The following is an 8,031-nucleotide window of genomic DNA, read 5'->3' as shown; positions in this document are numbered from 1 at the left end:
TTAACTCGTGGGAGGGCGGGAACGCTTAAGAGAGATTCTGTGAGGACACGATTGGCTCGTTTTCCCGTCGCTCACCGCTCAGTCCCTGAGAGGGACGCGTGCCAGGCACGGAGGGGCGTGGTGCCGCGCATGCGCGTCGCGCAGCATCGCCATTGGGCAAGGCGCCCGGCGCTCTGACGACGTCACGGGGCGAGCGCGGCTCCTGACGTCCCATCGCGGAGCCGCCGGAAGCGCCGCCTGGAGCGGAGAGAGGCTGGAAGCGGCGGCAGGTCAGTGCCGGCCCCGGGGACCGGCGGCCGTGCCCGCCCTGCGGCGCCGGAGGGGTTTCCTCCCGCTGGGTTCCCCCCATTGCTGGGCTGCGTCGTCCCGGGCGGGGACTCATGCGGTGCCGCCAGGGGAAACGGCCGCGCGCCCCCTCCCCTGCTCCGCCTCCCCGGGGCCCTGCTGCGGCGGACGGCGTGTACCGGAGGCCCCCGGCCCGGGGCTCCGGCCCCCCAGTTGTTTTGGGTGCCGCTGATGGGCTGAGCACGCCGGCACCGCCCGCGGGGGTCCGGCTGGGCCGCTGCCTTGGGCCCCTGCTTCGCCTTTGGGTCCCCACACCACCGACTGCCTCTCATGCATTGTTTGTGGGGGGTTTCTTGTTTGGTTTTGGTGTGGTTTTTTGGGGTGTTTTTTGTCTGGGTTTTTTTTTTTTTTTAGGAGATACTGCTGAGCCCCTCAAGTCTCATGTCCTATGGGTGCTTACACAATCGGATGTTTAAAACTCAACACATAGAAGTGGGTAGGGAATAGGAAACACAGATAGCATTAAGGGGTTTTCTCTTTTACTTGGCATTAAAGCTTAGTTTGGTACCATAGTCTAGGAAGTCTATGCAATTTATAACTTGAAGGAAGCGGCAAGATTATGGGTATCTGAGGGGTAACTGGCAATGCCACAAATTTAGATCGTTTCTTTTTGCCAAGTGTGACCATTGGTTGAGCCCATACAGTGAAATCGTTCAGTTCTCCAGGTCGGCAAGATATTTTCCTTTTGTGCATTAGTTTTCTGTTTTCACGAGTTTGCTAGTTCCCTGAGAAGCAGATGAACATTGCATCTCATAATGGCACTAAGCTATTAAGTCCAACTGTCAAACCTGTATCGTTACAAGTGACTCAGAATGAATAATGAAGGTCAGTGTTCTGAAAAGGGTGTTCAGTAGTGCACAGTAAAGGTGCATTTTCAGGAGACGGAAGTGGTTTAGTATTTTTCAGCCATGAAAGGAAGCCTTTTCTCTCATCTACTGCACTGGCATCCTCTCACATGTGCTGGTTCAGTTTCTTGTTGGAATTTTTCCTCCTAGGCAATTCACCTGATTAAACTGTTGAAAAACCTAGTAAAAGGGTTAAAAAAAAAAAAAAAGTATTGTTCTGCCTTTAAGTGATGTAAATTGATGTACGGCAGATCTTGTGAGTGCCAGAGCTGGCATGGGGGAGGGCAGAGCCAGGTGCTTGGCACAGGAGCTCTTCTGGCAGCAATAAGGGGTGATGGGAGATTTGTTCCTACCTTCCACTTCCTTTAAGATACTATCTTATTTACAGCTCCCTTCCACACAGGATGCTTTAAGAAACTACATGAATTAAAACTAACCTAGTATCTTATTTAGTTTCTCTGTTTCTTTATTACTTGTATCCACAATACATACACTTGCTTGCTACACCCTGATGAACTAAAACTTTTCTGAACCTAATACTTCTGTAAATCTTTTGTCTTTTTTCTGGAATTCTTGAAAGTCAGGCAATGCCACTCATGTTATCTGTCACGATGAGGAGTGTGCTGTTGCAGATCTCATTGAATCCAGAATATGAAAAACAATTACTGTGTCCTTCCTGCCAGACACTTAACATGGAATGCTGGGGTTAAGCCCAGCTGTACATAAGTGTGATCACAACTTCTTTGGCTTGATAGTTGTGAGAAAGTCTTACTTGTTCCCTTTAAAAAAAAGAAATCCAAAACCTTGCCACTTCATTATATGAAGCCAATGCTGAGAAGTCTCACAAATAATGGATGTGTTGGTGTATACTCAAATTGTAAGAGTTTCTGATGTCTGGTTAAAATGTTCTAGCAGCTTCACATTACATTTGAGTCAATTTAACATCTTTGCCACCACTTGGGGAAAGATCACTCTTCTAGATCCTTAGCCATGCTTTCTTTTCTCCGCTTGGTGTAGGCTCTACTCTGGTAGCATGTATAATTCAGTTCTTGAATGTTTCCTCCTTGCCTTCCCTCTAAAATGCTCTGAATTTTTGGCATGTTATTATTTCACTTTTTATCAGTTTCATTCACCTTGCTAAATGAATGGGCAACTGGCAAAATTAGCCCAGAATGGGTGGGGGTTTTGGCTGAAGGCTGGGAAGGAAAAGAAAGACTTTTTAATGGGAGGGTATAATTTGAACTAAGCTGTAATAGGGAACTTGTACCTTCACTATTCTATCCACCAAGATTGCCTTCAGTAACTAGTGCATTCCATTTTTGTCTACAGCTACAAGTGTAAACAGTTTGTGAATTTGAATGACTTCTTTGCATCTGTTTGTATACATGAACATAAGTAGTCCTTTAACTTACTGACATCTCACTGTTGTTATGTGAGGTTTGGATTACGAATATGATTGAGAATTACATCCTGAGCCTGCATCGTTCAATTTCTGCATGGCATGATTAGGCCTTGTTGCCTTATCTTGTGTGGTTTCATATATTTTCACTTGTGAAATTAGATGAAAATATCCTAATTTCAGCCAGGCCCTTCAGTCCTTCTGTGTACATCCGCAGCACAACTTTATATCTTTACAGAAGAAAACCCTTTGATACCTTGGCATCCTGGTTGCAGTTTATGGAATGCCTACAAGGAGGTAGGATTTTGAGTGCAAGCAGATTGTCCTTTTCTCCTTTAACACTTCTGGGCAGGCCTTGCAATGAAAATGCATGATTTCTTATCAAGGCGTACAGGAGGAAGGCTGAGCAGCAGTGTTCCTGAAGTCTCCAGGGAATGGAATTCACTAAGCTTTTGGTAAAATGCCAGAAGACTTTGGGCTTGCAACTGATGTGGGATAAAGGCATTTCTGGATAATAAGGACATATTGCACAGATCATCCACTCACTACAGAGAAAGGTGAAAAAAAGGAGACTTGAAAATGGAAAATTGTATGCCATTTTCCATTTCTGGAAAGAATGAGTAGCGGCTGAGGTTACATTGTACAGACATTTAAAATCTTGATGGCATGTTTTCCCACTGTAGTTCTGAAATTTGTTCCTTCCCTCACTGTGCTCGGGAAGATTCAGAATCGCTTCTCTCAGCTTAACCTCATCATCTTCTGGAAAACACTATTTTAAATTTTATTAGAGTGGGCGACTGCAGAACTAGGATCTGGTGTTTGCAGGTGTCTGCTGGAGTTGGATATGGTATGCACTGGCTCCTGGAAGCCTGTTTTGCTTTGCCACATTACAGGTGAGGGACTACTCTTGTAATCTGATTTTAATTTTTGCTGAAGAAACTGCTGTCAGCGGTGTAAGCAAGTAATTTTTTTTATCTTTTGAAAAAATTTTATGGCAGAAGCCTGCAGAAACATTTTCCAAACAAATTGGCAAACCTGGTTTCAAAGATCGAGTGAAAAAGAACACTAACAATTTAAATGAGATGTGGAAAAAAACAGGAAGCACCTTTCCAAGTGTGAACAGTATATCTGGTAGATGTAGGTTCCCAGCCAACCCTGCAACTCCAAAGTTTTCCTTAAAAAGAGATCTGGGGTGTTGTAAAGGATTTGCTTACACAAATGAGTCTGAAAAGTTGTCCGCTTCTATTTTGAGTATCCCACTTTTTAAAATGTTGACCTTGTCAAATACATGAACGGTGAGACAAATTTTTTGAGGTAAAGTTACTAGCAGAATCAATATAAGCCTCAAAGTTACAAGTTAAAACAAGGTAGTGTTCATTTGCAGTATTGGATAAAAATTCAGGTTAATTTACTGACTGACATGTTTTCATAATTTGTAGTTCTAGTTTCATCTACATTGTGGCTTCTAGGTATCATCTTTTTAGCACCTGTCCTCTTGTCTCAGCTTCAGTCAGGAAAAGCAGGAAAAAGAACAGATCCAACATCCTTAGCACAATTGCTGTTGGAGCTCACAAAAGAATTATTGAAATCTTTGAGGAGAAGAAGAGTTCAGTTACTTTGTCGCAGCAGGAAAATCCTGACCAGTGGAGATGTTTGCTCAGTTGAATTTCTGGCTTCTGTATGGTCTTCAGTCTCATCATACTGAATGGGTTTTTGCGGTCACTTGCTATCCTCCCAATTTCCTTTCTGACATGTGTAGTTATGCTCAAGACCTATGCCTCATACATTTAACTCAACCTGAAGTATGATCTCCATTTTGCATACTGTACCCTGATTTTTCTGTTTATATAGTGTAACTTTTAATTATTTTTTCCCAGTATTGTCTTTTATATCCATATTTATTATGTTTAGAGATTTTTTTTTTTAAAAGAAACCAATTTATTTAGGGTTGCTGTCCTACTTGTGATAACATAAAACAGCAACCCTAAATAATCCTGTAATTACACAGAACAATTCCCCAACAGCTGTTTCTTAATAAAGCCCATATTTCAGTTTTGGAATTTTTCACTTGGTTGTTTCTGAATATCATCCTGTCCGTTGTGCTTTATTATTGGTGCTGTAGGTGCTTACTGTGTAGTGCTTTATCTTGGCCATTGTTTTTCTTTTGTTTTTTCTCTGTCAATGTCCCTTGATGTTCAAACATTATTAAGGTCAGTACAGACATTATTATGAAACAGGTGCACGTCCATTAAAATCTTGTTAGGAGATGTTATCATATTTCTTGGCACACATAATTAATTCAGGTTTCACTTACTGCTTCAATGGAAGGTGAAATCGCTGCTCAAGGATGCAGTGGTAAAGTCCCCTGCATTTGAATTTTAAATTGATACTCTTGTGGCCCTGGTCTACCACTTGTGAACTGGTTCAGTGTCTGTCTTGCCTGGTGAAACGTAGTAAGGATTTGGAGCTCATACGCTGTAGCCTATGATTCTTTGTGGCAGGGAGGCCAGATTCTCCTAAAAAACCAATTTGTTAGACCCTGACCTGGTCAGTTCTGACAATGGTATACGCTCTCTTTCATGCCTTTGTTTTGTATCACCTAACTTACATGAGAATTTGATTATGAAGTTGATGTTGATTGACAGCCAGCTGAACAGGAGCCAGCAGCGTGCCCAGGTGGCCAAGAAGGCCAGTGGCATCCTGGCTTATATCAGCAACAGCGTGGCCAGCAGGGACAGGGAAGGGATCTGACCCCTGTACTCGGCACTGGTAAGGCCACATCTCAATTACTGGGTTCAGTTTTGGGCCCCTCGCTCCAAAAAGGCCATTGAATGACTCGAGTGTGTCCAGAGAAGGGCAACGGAGCTGGTGCAGGGTCTGGAGCACAGGTCTGATGGGGAGCGGCTGAGGGAACTGGGGGGGTTTAGTCTGGAGAAGAGGAGGCTGAGGGGAGACCTCATGGCCCTCTACAGCTTCTCAAAAGGAGGGTGCAGAGAGCGGGGGGTGAGTCTCTTGAACCAAGTAGTAAGTGATAGGACAAGAGGGAATGGCCTCAAGCTGCGCCAGGCAAGGGTTAGACTGGCTAACACTGGGTTGTTGGGCGTTGGAATGGGCTGCCCAGGGCAGGGGGGGAGTCCCCATCCCTGGAGGGGTTGAAGAGTCGGGTTGACCCAGCACTGAGGAATCTGCTGGAGTTGAGAACGGGTCAGTATGAGGTTAATGGTTGCACTGGATGATTTTCAAGGTCTTTTCCAACCGAGATGATTCTATGATTCCTTGATTGAAAATATGACCTACGTCTGACCATACAGGTCTTGTTTGAGTCATTGCTGGCATTGGGCCTCAATGTAGTATAAAAACTGATGTTTGCATGTGCCCATGCTCATTTTCAGAGCAAAGTTAGTTGTGTTTAGTGTTGTTGACCTTCATGTGGCAAAGTATGATGAGGGTGTTCTTTGGTGGCTTGCTTGCTTTTTAATTTTTTTTTTCCATCTGATACTAGTCTGTCCCAGTCTCTTTCCACCTGTCTCACCCAAAGGCTGTCTTCTGCAGCATTTGAAATTTGATGCTTCTTCATCAACTTTTTGAAGAGGAGATTAATGGGAAAGAACAGTTTGTGGTGTTTTCAGAATGCTTGTGTTTCCATGTAGCCGTGTCTGGAAGAAAACCAGTTACACTCAAAATATCCACCATTACCTGAGAATGTAGAAGATTTGGACATTACTAAAAATCCCTAGTTGAGGAGAAGAAATAATTGTGTAAAAACTCCTGTTCCACTAGATGAAGAAAAATATTTTCTAGTGATTGACACTAAGAAATATTGCTAAAACTCTGACTGTTGCTGAAAACCAGGGAAAAGTATGTACTCTTAGAAGTAGTTTTAATTATTGGTCCCTTACAAGTCTCAGTTTAAGCTGCTTGAGTGCATTATTCAGGAATTGTATCTTAAATCTTTGAAAGTGGCTGTGGAACTCTTTAGCTGTTCTCTCAGTAAGATTCCTGCAGAGAAAATGCTTTGTATCAATTCTCAAATGAGGTATCCAGAGTGAGATGTGCTTCTTTGAAAACACTTTTTCTCCTTTTCTTGTTACAACTGATGTTCTGAACGTCACTGTGCCCACTGCAAGTTGTGTCGCCAGGTTTTTCTGGAAGGAATTTTTAGGGGACAGTGAACTGGTGAGGAGAGAAGGCTTTTTTGTTTGTCTATTTTTGAGATGAGCACTTAAAAACATTTGACTTTTAAACTATCTTCTGGGGCGCCAGTTTTTATTTAAAATTGATCTTTACATTAATGTTATGCTGTGCTTAAACTCTGAATAAGAGTTAATTTATTTGAATAAATAAAGGCTGCCAACCAGCTTCTGCATTGACATGGTTTTATAGTATCAGTATGTTGCTGACAGATTCCATCAAAAGCAAGACTTATCTTTAAGTGGTTGAAAGACTGAAAATATCAACCAAACAAAACTCATTTTTAGAAACAATGTCTTGTGATGGTATTCAGATTGGGTCTGAGTTAGAGATTCAAAAATACTGCATGTCTAACTCGTGTTGGGACATCCTTTATTGCTAACGCTTTTACCTTTAACACAAAGCTCTCTAAAACTGTCCTTTGTGTGAAAATAAATCATTTTGTATCTGGCATTGCAAAAGAAAGCTAACTGACCCTGGAAGTACTTGTTTCGTGGCTAATTCATGCTGTGATAAACATAATTTAATATCCTTGAAGGGAAGCTGGATCTGAACACTCAAGCATTGGTTTCTGTAAGCTATTCTCAGCATGCACATCAGCAGTCAAACGGATGATGTTCGGTTCATTGCAATTTGCTCACTGTGGCCCTAAGTTAGAGAAAAAGAAAAGCTCAGTCAGGGAAACATTTATAAGACAAGAACGAAAGTGGATTTTTTTCTTACCCAAAAGGCAGAAAAGACAGAACAGTCTTAATTTACTTACTCTTAAGCTCCAGAATCCGCAGGCTAATTGCTCTGCAGTTGCACTGGCCCTTAATAGGAGCATAACTCCTTGATTGAAGAGAAGTAAAGCTTCAATGGGTAATGTTGCTTGAAGTTTTTTGGGAGGGCAGTGTTTCTCATACAAAAAGAAAATAATCAAATTAGGCTACTGTGATAAATGATCACAGATTTTTGAGTAGTTTGAGCTGATGTAACCAAGCAGCTGATGACTTACTACCATGTAGAGCTTGGTGATTTCAGGGGGATGTCTTAGTGTGGGGAGCATAGAAAAGTTCTGGAATGGTGTTTGTCAAAAAGGCTATTACAGGTTTTATGATAGTGATAAAGAAAATAGGATCCCATCCAGATCCCTCCTTCTGCTGTCACTCTCTCCTTTCTTTGATTCTTGAAGGCTGGGGAGGTATGTATATCTACAGTGTGTGAATCATCTAATGGAAGTGAAAATTGAGATTGGCAGAGTTTTACTAT

General features: G+C 42.4%; 1 protein-coding gene across 1 annotated transcript in view; it reads left to right on the top strand.

The window, feature by feature from the left end:
* The first annotated feature begins 185 nt into the window (after positions 1-185).
* GTF2E1 (general transcription factor IIE subunit 1) overlaps positions 186-8,031 on the top strand; it is a 58,776-nt gene continuing 50,930 nt past the window's right edge. Inside the window, exon 1 of the mRNA XM_074897087.1 lies at positions 186-269. The gene's annotated coding sequence lies outside the window, so the exon portion shown is untranslated. The remainder of the gene's footprint in view (positions 270-8,031) is intronic.

Source organism: Athene noctua, chromosome 1 (assembly GCF_965140245.1).
Source record: "Athene noctua chromosome 1, bAthNoc1.hap1.1, whole genome shotgun sequence".
Classification (NCBI taxonomy): domain Eukaryota; kingdom Metazoa; phylum Chordata; class Aves; order Strigiformes; family Strigidae; genus Athene; species Athene noctua.
The sequence above is the reverse complement of the archived record's forward strand: the minus strand, read 5'-3'. Positions and strand labels throughout refer to the sequence as shown.